General features: G+C 40.0%; 2 long non-coding RNA genes across 2 annotated transcripts; one reads left to right on the top strand and one right to left on the bottom strand.

Moving 5' to 3' along the window:
• The first annotated feature begins 3,752 nt into the window (after window positions 1-3,752).
• On the top strand, window positions 3,753-4,852 carry LOC307038217. The gene is made up of 2 exons (XR_013807928.1): window positions 3,753-4,532; window positions 4,753-4,852. It is a non-coding gene; the product is annotated as an uncharacterized lncRNA (long non-coding RNA).
• Window positions 4,853-5,504: 652 nt separating this feature from the next.
• Window positions 5,505-9,118, bottom strand: LOC307038216. Its single transcript, XR_013807927.1, has 2 exons — window positions 7,545-9,118; window positions 5,505-5,691 (listed from the first exon to the last, which is right to left on the bottom strand). It is a non-coding gene; the product is annotated as an uncharacterized lncRNA (long non-coding RNA).
• Window positions 9,119-9,599: the final 481 nt, after the last annotated feature.

The following is a 9,599-nucleotide window of genomic DNA, read 5'->3' as shown; positions in this document are numbered from 1 at the left end:
CATAAAAAGTTGTCTATGCCGAGGAGAACAGGTGGACTGGGGGTACCCAATGTATACTTATCTCTCATATAATGCCAGATTCCCTTTAGTATGGGGTTATGGAGTGACACCGAAAAAAGCTAACTAGGATTGGCTGGAAGGACAAATAATTACAGAAAACAATAAATCAATATCTTTAAATTCATTATGGTACTCCCCCAAATCCAATCTGAATAATCCAAGGAGGCTAGGCATCACTGGTATTTCCCTCCCTTCATGCCCATTATGGAAAAACCCAATATTCACAGCGGGCGGTAACCCATTGAATAATATACATATGCCTAGTCCATGCGTTTGTCATCTCCCGCTTGGACTACTGCAATGGTGTCCTGTTTGGGGTTCCCAACAAAACCCTGGACAGGCTCCAGTATGTCCAAAACTGTGCTGCTAGGGTACTCACAAATACAAAGCCGTGGCAGCACATCACTCCCACCCTCATCCACCTCCACTGGTTGCCGGTCAAGTCCCACATATCATACAAAATCCTCCTCCTTACCTGCAAGTCCCTCCATGCCCATGCCCCCCAGTACCTATCGGACATCCTTCACACACATGCCCCACCCCGGAACCTGCGGTCTTCAGACTCTGGCCTGTTTACCACCCCCCTCCCACCAAACTGAGAAAGGAATGATTTCAGGTATATATAAACTTCTCCTCTCCTCACCTCAACCGCCAATACTAATCTGCAGTAACAGAAAAGATGGGAGCAGGACTTAGGCATCACCCCAGTTTAGTGGGACAGAATCTGGTCGAACTCAACATCAATCTCCAAGTGTGTCCGGTTTAGAGTAATACAGTTAAAAATCCTTCACAGAGTATACATCAATGCCTGTTGACTCAAAAAGATGGATCAAACACTCTCGGGCTGGCATGGTTGTGCGGAAGTGGGCACCCTTTTACATTGTCTTTGGTCCTGTCTGTCTGGCTGTAAAAACACTATGGGACGCAGTTGGAGGTACTCTCGCTGAGATCCTGAACAAAGAGATACTCTTAACTCCAGCTACATGCTTGCTGGGATCCCCGCTCAATGGCATAACATCAACATTTGCAAGTAAACTTATAGCCCTAGCATGCCTTTCAACTAAACGCCTCGTTCTTATGAACTGGAAAGTCAGAAAGCCCAATTTAAATAGATGGCTGGAGGACTTCCTAAACATCTTAAGTATGGAAGAAGCTGCTTTCTCCCTGTTATATTTGGTTAAGCCAGACAACAGGCTTTGGGATAAGATAAGGGCTTTCCTGGACTCAAACCATCTCGGCTGCCAACAACAAATATAATAATATTAATTAATGATATTAATTAATAAATATAAATAAAGAGAAATTAGCTATGAAGAAACAGCTTCATGTTATGTCCTGTCCTACTTGTGATGTGTGTGAGCCATGTCCTTGTCCGTGTGTTTTTGTCTTTTGAAAATGTTTAATAAAATATAAATGTAAAAAAAAAAAAAGTCACCAATTCACGAGTCCAAGTGACTCTCGAGTCCCCACTTTCCGTGTCGGAGTCCAAATCCGAGTCACCCAAGAAGAGTCCAAGTCAAGTCAGAGTCACAAGTCTTCATGTATTAATCTAAGTGGATGTATTTGTTGAAATGTAGCTCTAGCTCCTCTACATTGCTTTTATCCTGTCATTGTATACTTATGTGTCTATTGAACCGCTGCGAAGCGAGTCTGGCTACAATACTTGTATTGAAAGTGCTATACAAATATAAAGCTTATTACTAATATTATTATTATTATTTATAAAAAATATATTAAATATTCTATCACGATGTCCCGCAGCCAACCAGTTTAAATTAAGATTAAGCCCCAGAAAGCACATGGCTATACTTAGCATGCAAAATGACTACATTCTGCATGTTAAGTAGCCATGTGCTTTCGTGTTATCGGCTGAATCTTTATTTAATTATTTGATCACATTACTCTGAGGATTTTGTTCAAGACAGCCTACCTATATGTCTGAACTCGATCATTTTTTCACATAACGGAGATTTTGCGCTGCTCTTTCCCAATGTCGAAGCAAAATCTGTGAAAGCATACAGCACGATGCGGGGTGTGTCTCTGGACATCTTTAGACTGGAATAGCGGGGGCGCGCCCAGTACGTGAACTCACCTCGCAGGTGCACACGCCAGGACAGAGTACATCTGACTCGAGACAAAACTTGCTCAAATCCGAGTCCAAGTCGGAGCATCAGTGCTCGAGTCGAGTCCGAGTCAATCAGTGCGCGAGTCGAGTCACGAGTCCCGAAAATCGGCACTCGAGTCTGACTCCAGGACTTGAGTACTCTATGGCCCTGTCTCAGGTCGACTATTTTCATTTCCTCGCTCCTCGGTCTCACCGGAAGTTGATTTGTCTGCGCCATCTTGAGTACCGTCCCATGGCTCTTATTTCTGCCCGAGGACCGAGGAGCGAGGAGCGAGGAGCGATAATGGAGGAGCGATAATGGAGGTACCACCAGACCATCCTCCGATGAAATCCTCAGATACTCGCCCCGCCCCCTTACTGTGTATCGCTCACTGATTGGACGATGCAGTGCATGCACTGATCTGATGCTTCTTGACATGAGAGCAGTTTCCCAGCGGAGTGAAGAAAATAAATGAAACTCACGGGAGTCACTCCTCAGTTTAAACTGTGTTTTGTTTCAATTCATGTATCATTTAGTTACAAATATGTGATATATCTGAACAACAAAGTGGTCAAAAATCATTTTATTCATTTTTTGGAAACATTTTCATGATCGCTTTTTTCGTTTTATATTTTCATTTACTGTCATTTCCATTCAGTCAGTCATTAAGTGCTATTAAAATGTTAATGTGCTACATATCCACACAAACAAAGTGTGCAATCCAGTGCATGTTAATCTAACTGGGTTTTGAGAGATAACATATCTCTTTTTCTTCTCTCAATTATTTAATTTCTATTGTGCTCTAATCAATATTAATCAAACTATTGTTCGTTTATACATTTTAAGAATGGCGTTTATCTTTTTTGAGAATGAGTTCTTATTTGCTTTTATTTATTGGGGTCTACAACAGATGATACAAATGTTTGTGTCAGTAAATGTGTGGCAGGGGTGTTTGTGAAAATAACGGGGACAGAGCTGCTGTCAGACGAACAGCTGTGCGGCGTCATCACAAACGGACGTCGCTTCACGTGACGCTCCGGAGGAAAGGACGTCCAATTGCTCTTAAAACTAATTTCCCTGCTTCTCGTGGTTTCCTTGCATCCCTCCATGCTTCCCTGGAGGGAGGGACTAAACACAGGGAAACGACGCAAGTGAGGGAAGCAAGGATTTAATTTAACCGACCTGAGACGGGGCCTATCTCTGCTATCAGCTGAGAGATATACACAGCTCCTTCCTTCCTGCAGTGGTCAGACTGTATAGAGAGGCGAAGTCCCTCCCCTTCCGGGAGCCTCCATGGGACCCCGGAAGCGGAAAATTATACATAGAAGTCAATGGAGAGAGAAAAGTTATCTTTTGATCCCGTTTGAATTGTGCCACGAATGACACATATGATGTTTGTCAATCTTAAACAATCATTTCCATGCAAAAAAAGTCACAGTTTGTCGTAAAACTGCTGAAATATAAGACTATGAATAATACGCAACTAGAAAGACTACAAATCCCAAATGCATTCTGGGTCGCGTAAGTGATGTCATAGGCGATAATGCTCCAAGACTGGTTGCGACTCGCAAAGCAAAGAGGAAGAAGAAGACTGATTTATTCCCTCCAATAAATATAACAGATTGCTCCAATAAATTCACTTTTACAAGATGCCTGTGTGCTTTGTACGAGGTTGTAATCACAAAAGAGATCATACCACTTGCTCGTTCTATCGCTTCCCGTCTGATGAAAGGACCAGGAGTCGTTGGACCAAACATATCAGGTAATATACATGTTTTGCATGGAACATAGTCAAGTTAGCTACCTAGCTAGTAGCGAGCATGTTAGTTAGCATTATATTACATTACTTAGCCTTGTCATTTGTATTAGCCTTAACATGAAGTAAACCAAAATGTTAAACAGTAAGAGTAGTCATGATGGTAAGTATTTTGTGAAACATTTGAAGAGTAGCCTATAGCCCCCTCCACCAGGTGCTAAGGGGGCGGGAGGTAGGCTAACCCCACATTAGTATCAGCGATCTTTTCTACTTAATGCTATCTGCACAAATGGTTAACATTGACCATTAAAAGATCAGGCAGTTCAGGGAGAGTCGAAGGAAGGAAGGCAGGCAGGCAGCTTTGCATGACATTCTTCTGGACGTGTTTCATTGTGATGATAGTGAGAGTGAGTCAATCTGTTTGTTGGAAAGACAGTAGTTGAGTGATTACTGAGAGAAAATTATTAAAAGAGATAATTATTCAGTGTTGTTACTTTAAAGTGTTGTTACTGACCTTTTTCTCATTTATTTTCTTTACCTCACCTGTAACTGCTGAGACCCTGAGGAACATGCACTCTGGACTGACCTGCTCTGGCAACCTGATTTCCACTGTACGTAATAGTATTTGGTTATGGTATATTATTTATATACATCAAAGGCACAATGCACCCCCCAGAGACACACATGTATTGAGTGTGATATTTTGCATTGGTCATGTGAAATCATCTTTACATACTAGAAAACTGTAGGAGCGGCAACTTGTTTTGAAATTGAATTTTTAATATCCGATAATAAAGTTGATCTGTTTTCTTTATTCTTCTCTCTTCCCAGCTCCATCCATCACCATTCTCTGTTCCTGCAGGTCCTGCTTGCTAATCAATGCTCATATTTTTTTACACAATTACAAATAAAGTCAATGTATTGTATGACATGAAGTTGTGCTTCATTCTGAGTCAATAATAAATTCATTCTGCCTTCAGCTGCAAAATTATTGTGGACTGCACCGACATCCATGTAGCTGCCCCCCAGTAAGATGAACCAAGCAAAGCTGACACTCAACATACAGCTGTGCTCTTAAGTTGACATGAAGAATTTGTGAAATATTGGTAATAACAGGTTTAAATGATTATTAGTAATTAATTATTTAATTTTCTCATTGTAGACGAGCAGACAGGGAGCCAGATGAGAAAAGCAGAATATGCAGCTGCCATTTTCCACATGGAAAAGAGAAAGGGCCAAGTGTATTTGAGTGGACAAAAGAGAAATCCCAAATACGAAAAATAAAATTATACAATTTACAGATATGTATACAAATAAATATATATCCTATATACACCATCATGTATAATGATGGTGTATGATGTAGAAGGAAGCGTGGTAGATAACAAGTAAATATAGAGTTACATACAGATCCATGTTACAGCAAAAGATGGAATAACTAAGAAGCACGCAGTATAATAATAATTACACGCAACAATTAAATAACTGCTCAGCATCTCCACCACAATCCCAATCTGCTGTGTCCTGTTTTCCTCCCCTCTGCATAACACCCCATCACACATACGAAACACAACGCAGAGTCCGAGGGTGTTAAGAGTATGTTTATTTAAATGTCCTCCTCTCTACTGGCCAACACAGGGAGCATATGCTGGGTGTAGAATTGTTCCAGGAGGAGGAGATTTCCATGCCATGCAGGGTCTTTGGGGATGGGGAGGATGATCGCCTCCATCGTGGTCCACAGCAGCAGAGACTCCGGTCTGTGATGTGCAGCTGTTATATAATATACAATACATTTTTTTGAAAAACATTTGATCAAAAAATAAGGATTTGGTCAGGATCTAGAGTCAGTGTGTAGTTTATTAATTAATCAATGCTCTCTACATTAGGAAAACACATACCAGTGTACCAGAGGGAGTCACACACAGCTGTGCCTAGATAACCAAACAAATTGACAACAGGGATGCAAACTCATCAGGTATGAAAAAGGTGACAAGGATCCGAGCCCCCTGACCCCACAGAATATCGGCTTTAAAATGAGGAATAACAGAGGATTTTAGCAGAACAACTAAAGCAGCAGTGTTAATATTAACAGAAACGCCATAGAGTCACATCTAATAGAAATATATAAAAAGCATTTATTTTAATTGTGTAGCAGTCAGTTTATAATTTTGGCAGCACTGTTGAGCATTTTGAAAATGTATTTTCATGCCTCTGTGCAAGGCTTAGTCTTTCTATCTTATAGCCACTGGTGTAAAGTAACCAAGTTCATAAACTCAACAAGTACTATACTTGGGCACAATTTTGAGATACTTGTACTTTACTTAAGTATTTCAATGTTTTGCTACTTTGTACTTCTACTCCACTACAGTTCAGAGGTACATGATGTACTTTTACTCCACTACATGTATGTAATACCTTTAGTTACTTTACAGATGTGGATGAATGATGTGAAATATAATCAAGTGTTAAATCAGACTTTAGTTCCACCTGGAGTAAATCCAAAAGCTACCCTGCAGTATACAAAGTCATTCAGACTAGCTGCACCTTTACCAGCTTTGAGAACACTTTCATGATCAATCATTATAAAACATATCATATTATTCTGAAATGGACCAATCTGCAAAATGACTACTTTTACTGTCGCTACTTTCACTATATTTTGATAATAATAATTTTCTACTTTTACTTGAGGAACATTTGGAATGCAGGACTTTTACTGTAACAGAGTATTCCTACACTCTGGTACTTCTACTTTTACTCAAGTACAAGATATATACTTATACCACCTCTGTTTATAGCCTATGAAAAAAACGATTAGAAAACAAAGGCTAAAGCTAACGTTAGCAGATAGTGACAATGTATGCTAGTTAGCTAGCTCAACGATAATATTGCGACGGGGAAAAAAAACTTTTCAGTGCATATCACGCTCTGCCGCTCCGACAGGGAGCTCTACTCTGAACACCTGAACGGCCCGTTCTAACAGCTGTTCACCAGCGGTCCAGTCTGTGCCACAGGGACTCCGGACGCACAGTTAATATTAACGAACGCACCGTAGGTAATGTAGCTGCTGAAGCTAGACCATCATCGCCGAGCAGCAGAGGCTTATTATACATCATGAGCAGAGCCGACAGGCAGGAAGACTCGAGCACACAGCTCGCGCTTCATTAGAATATATAAAAAAAAGCTCGCGGCTGCACATTAATCCGGGTCCCAGACCCCCTCCCATACCCCAAAAATATTTTTATTGCAGATCTACAGGAATCATAAAAACGACCTATTTTGGATTCAAAACGGAGAATTTCGCCGAAAGGTGACAAGTTTGCATCCCTGGACAAGATAACCAAAATCCTTGAATCTACACACAGCAAATAAACTCAAATGACACAACGCGATGTAAAAAGGAGATCACACATAGTCGATATAGAACTGGCCGCTTCAATCTGAAGAGCAACTAAAACAAAACACGGGAGTGTATCTTGTTCTTGTGAACACTAATGTTATCCACAGCATACACAGACACCACAAAGTTCTTAAGGAGAAAACTAGTTGCTAAAACAAAACACGTTAGTGTACCTTGTTAGCTAGCTGACATTAACCTTAGACATTGCACTCATATTACTCACTGAAACCTTGTAAAGCCGGTCCCGCATGCTGGCTCTTACAGAACCGCTCCCTTTCGTGTATGTACAGCTCTCAACATGCCCAGACTTGTAGTGATTTTCACCTCTTTTTATACTTTTTCGCCTCATTCTGAAAGAAACAGGTGAAATTTACTAACGTGACAGCCATCTTTGTGATGGTGACGCGTATTGTGCGAGACCAGAGACCTGTAGTTCACTGAGCGGTTTCACACAAAAAAAATTGTAACTTCACAGTTTTACGACACATTTTTATTTTTTTGACTTGCAAAATGTTCTTTTAAATTTGACAAACATCATATGTGTCATTCGTGGCACAATTCAAACGGGATCGAAAGATGACTTTTCTCTCTCCATTGACGTCAATGTATAATTTTCCGCTTCCGGGGTCCCATGGGTCGGAAGTAGATGGGCGGGACTTCGCCTGTCCATAACCCTCATGGTCCCTGGTAGACCCCCACACATATAACAACAAAGACTATAACACTGCTTGTTGTGCAATACCAATTATGTGCAATATATACATACTGTATGCCGTAAATAGCTGTTAGAACTGTTACAGGATGTGTATTTTGTAAATTGTGTAATTTGTGTATCTTTAATATTTGTTATGCATGCTTCTTGGTTAACATTAAGCTGTCTTTGGCTCTTTTCTTGCTGCAAATGCAAATTTCCCCTCTGTGGGACGAATTAAGTTATTCTGATTCTGATACTGATTGTTTGAGTTACGTTGAGTTATTTTTCAATCACCTCACGTAATGTTTTTTAAAATGTATTATTATCAAACAATTATTCAACCAAGTCCCATCAAGATTGAATCATCCAATGGAGCCCTGGTCAAGACATGGGCAACAGTATTTCCTAACAAACTAGCCTACATGCAAACATTTGAACATGTAAAACAACACACTGCTTTTACAATGACACCCACATAAACTTTGAAACAAACATGCAGTATCAGCTATATGCAAAGAACGAAAAGGGGAACAGACCAAAGATGGACTGATACATTCGTTGGAAGAGTCAGCAGGAGGTCAATGAAAAAAATGTTATGAATGTTTTGCTTCAGGTGTTTCAAGCAGCCAATGCATTTCACAAAAGTTTCTACATAATGAACAATTACTTTAGTAATGTTCTAAAATATTCTATGTAATATAAATAAAGTCAATACAAGTTATGCAGGATGGCCCATTTTGGATAAAATATAAAGATTATAATAATACATGTTACTGGATTGATACCTTAATGTGCTCATCACTTTGTTGCAGATGATAAAGGTGGAGCTGATAGAAGAGAATTATCGTCCAGGAACTTTTACCACAAAATCATATTTTATTTAATGGACTTACTGATAGTTTGTTTTAAAGTTAAATATTCCCCTGTTAAGTTTGCGCTTTAGAAAAGTGAGAACATATTTGATTTCAAGGAATTTCAAACATTTTCAGGGAAAGTAACAGAGAAAATGTAAAATCTTTGAAATAGGTATTTGCTTTGACTTCTTTCTAACTTGACAGCAGGTCCAGCTTCATTTTGAACTCCTGCTCCACTTGTACATGTCTTAGTTCACTTTTCAAGTTTCATAGAATACTCACTTTCACATCTCCTGTGTCCGGTGCCTTGCTCAAGGGCACCACGGCCAAGGAGGTGAGACCTCTCCAAGCAGCACTTGGAGAGGTCTCGACTAACTCCCCTTTTGTGTATTTGCAGCTCTCAACGTGCCCAGACGTTTAATACTTTCCGCCTCATTCTGAAAGAAAGAGGTGAAATGTGCAAAGGTGACGGCCATCTTGGTGTTGGTGACGTGTGTTGTGTGAGACGAGAGATGTAGTTCATTGAGCGGTTTCACACAAAATTAAGTGTTACTTCACAGTTTTACCACAAACCTTTTTTTTCTTGACTTGCAAAATTATCTTTTAAATTGACAAACATCGTATGTGCAATTCATGGCACAATTCAAACGGTATTGAAAGATAATTTCTCTCTCGCCATTGACTTCAATAAATATTTTTTGCGAAATAAGGTCCCAAGGTGGACCACCGG

This window comes from Notothenia rossii (genome assembly GCF_949606895.1).
Source record: "Notothenia rossii genome assembly, chromosome: 4".
In the NCBI taxonomy this organism is placed as follows: Eukaryota; Metazoa; Chordata; class Actinopteri; order Perciformes; family Nototheniidae; genus Notothenia; species Notothenia rossii.
Note: the sequence above shows the minus strand (reverse complement) of the source record. Positions and strands in the feature narration are given on the sequence as shown.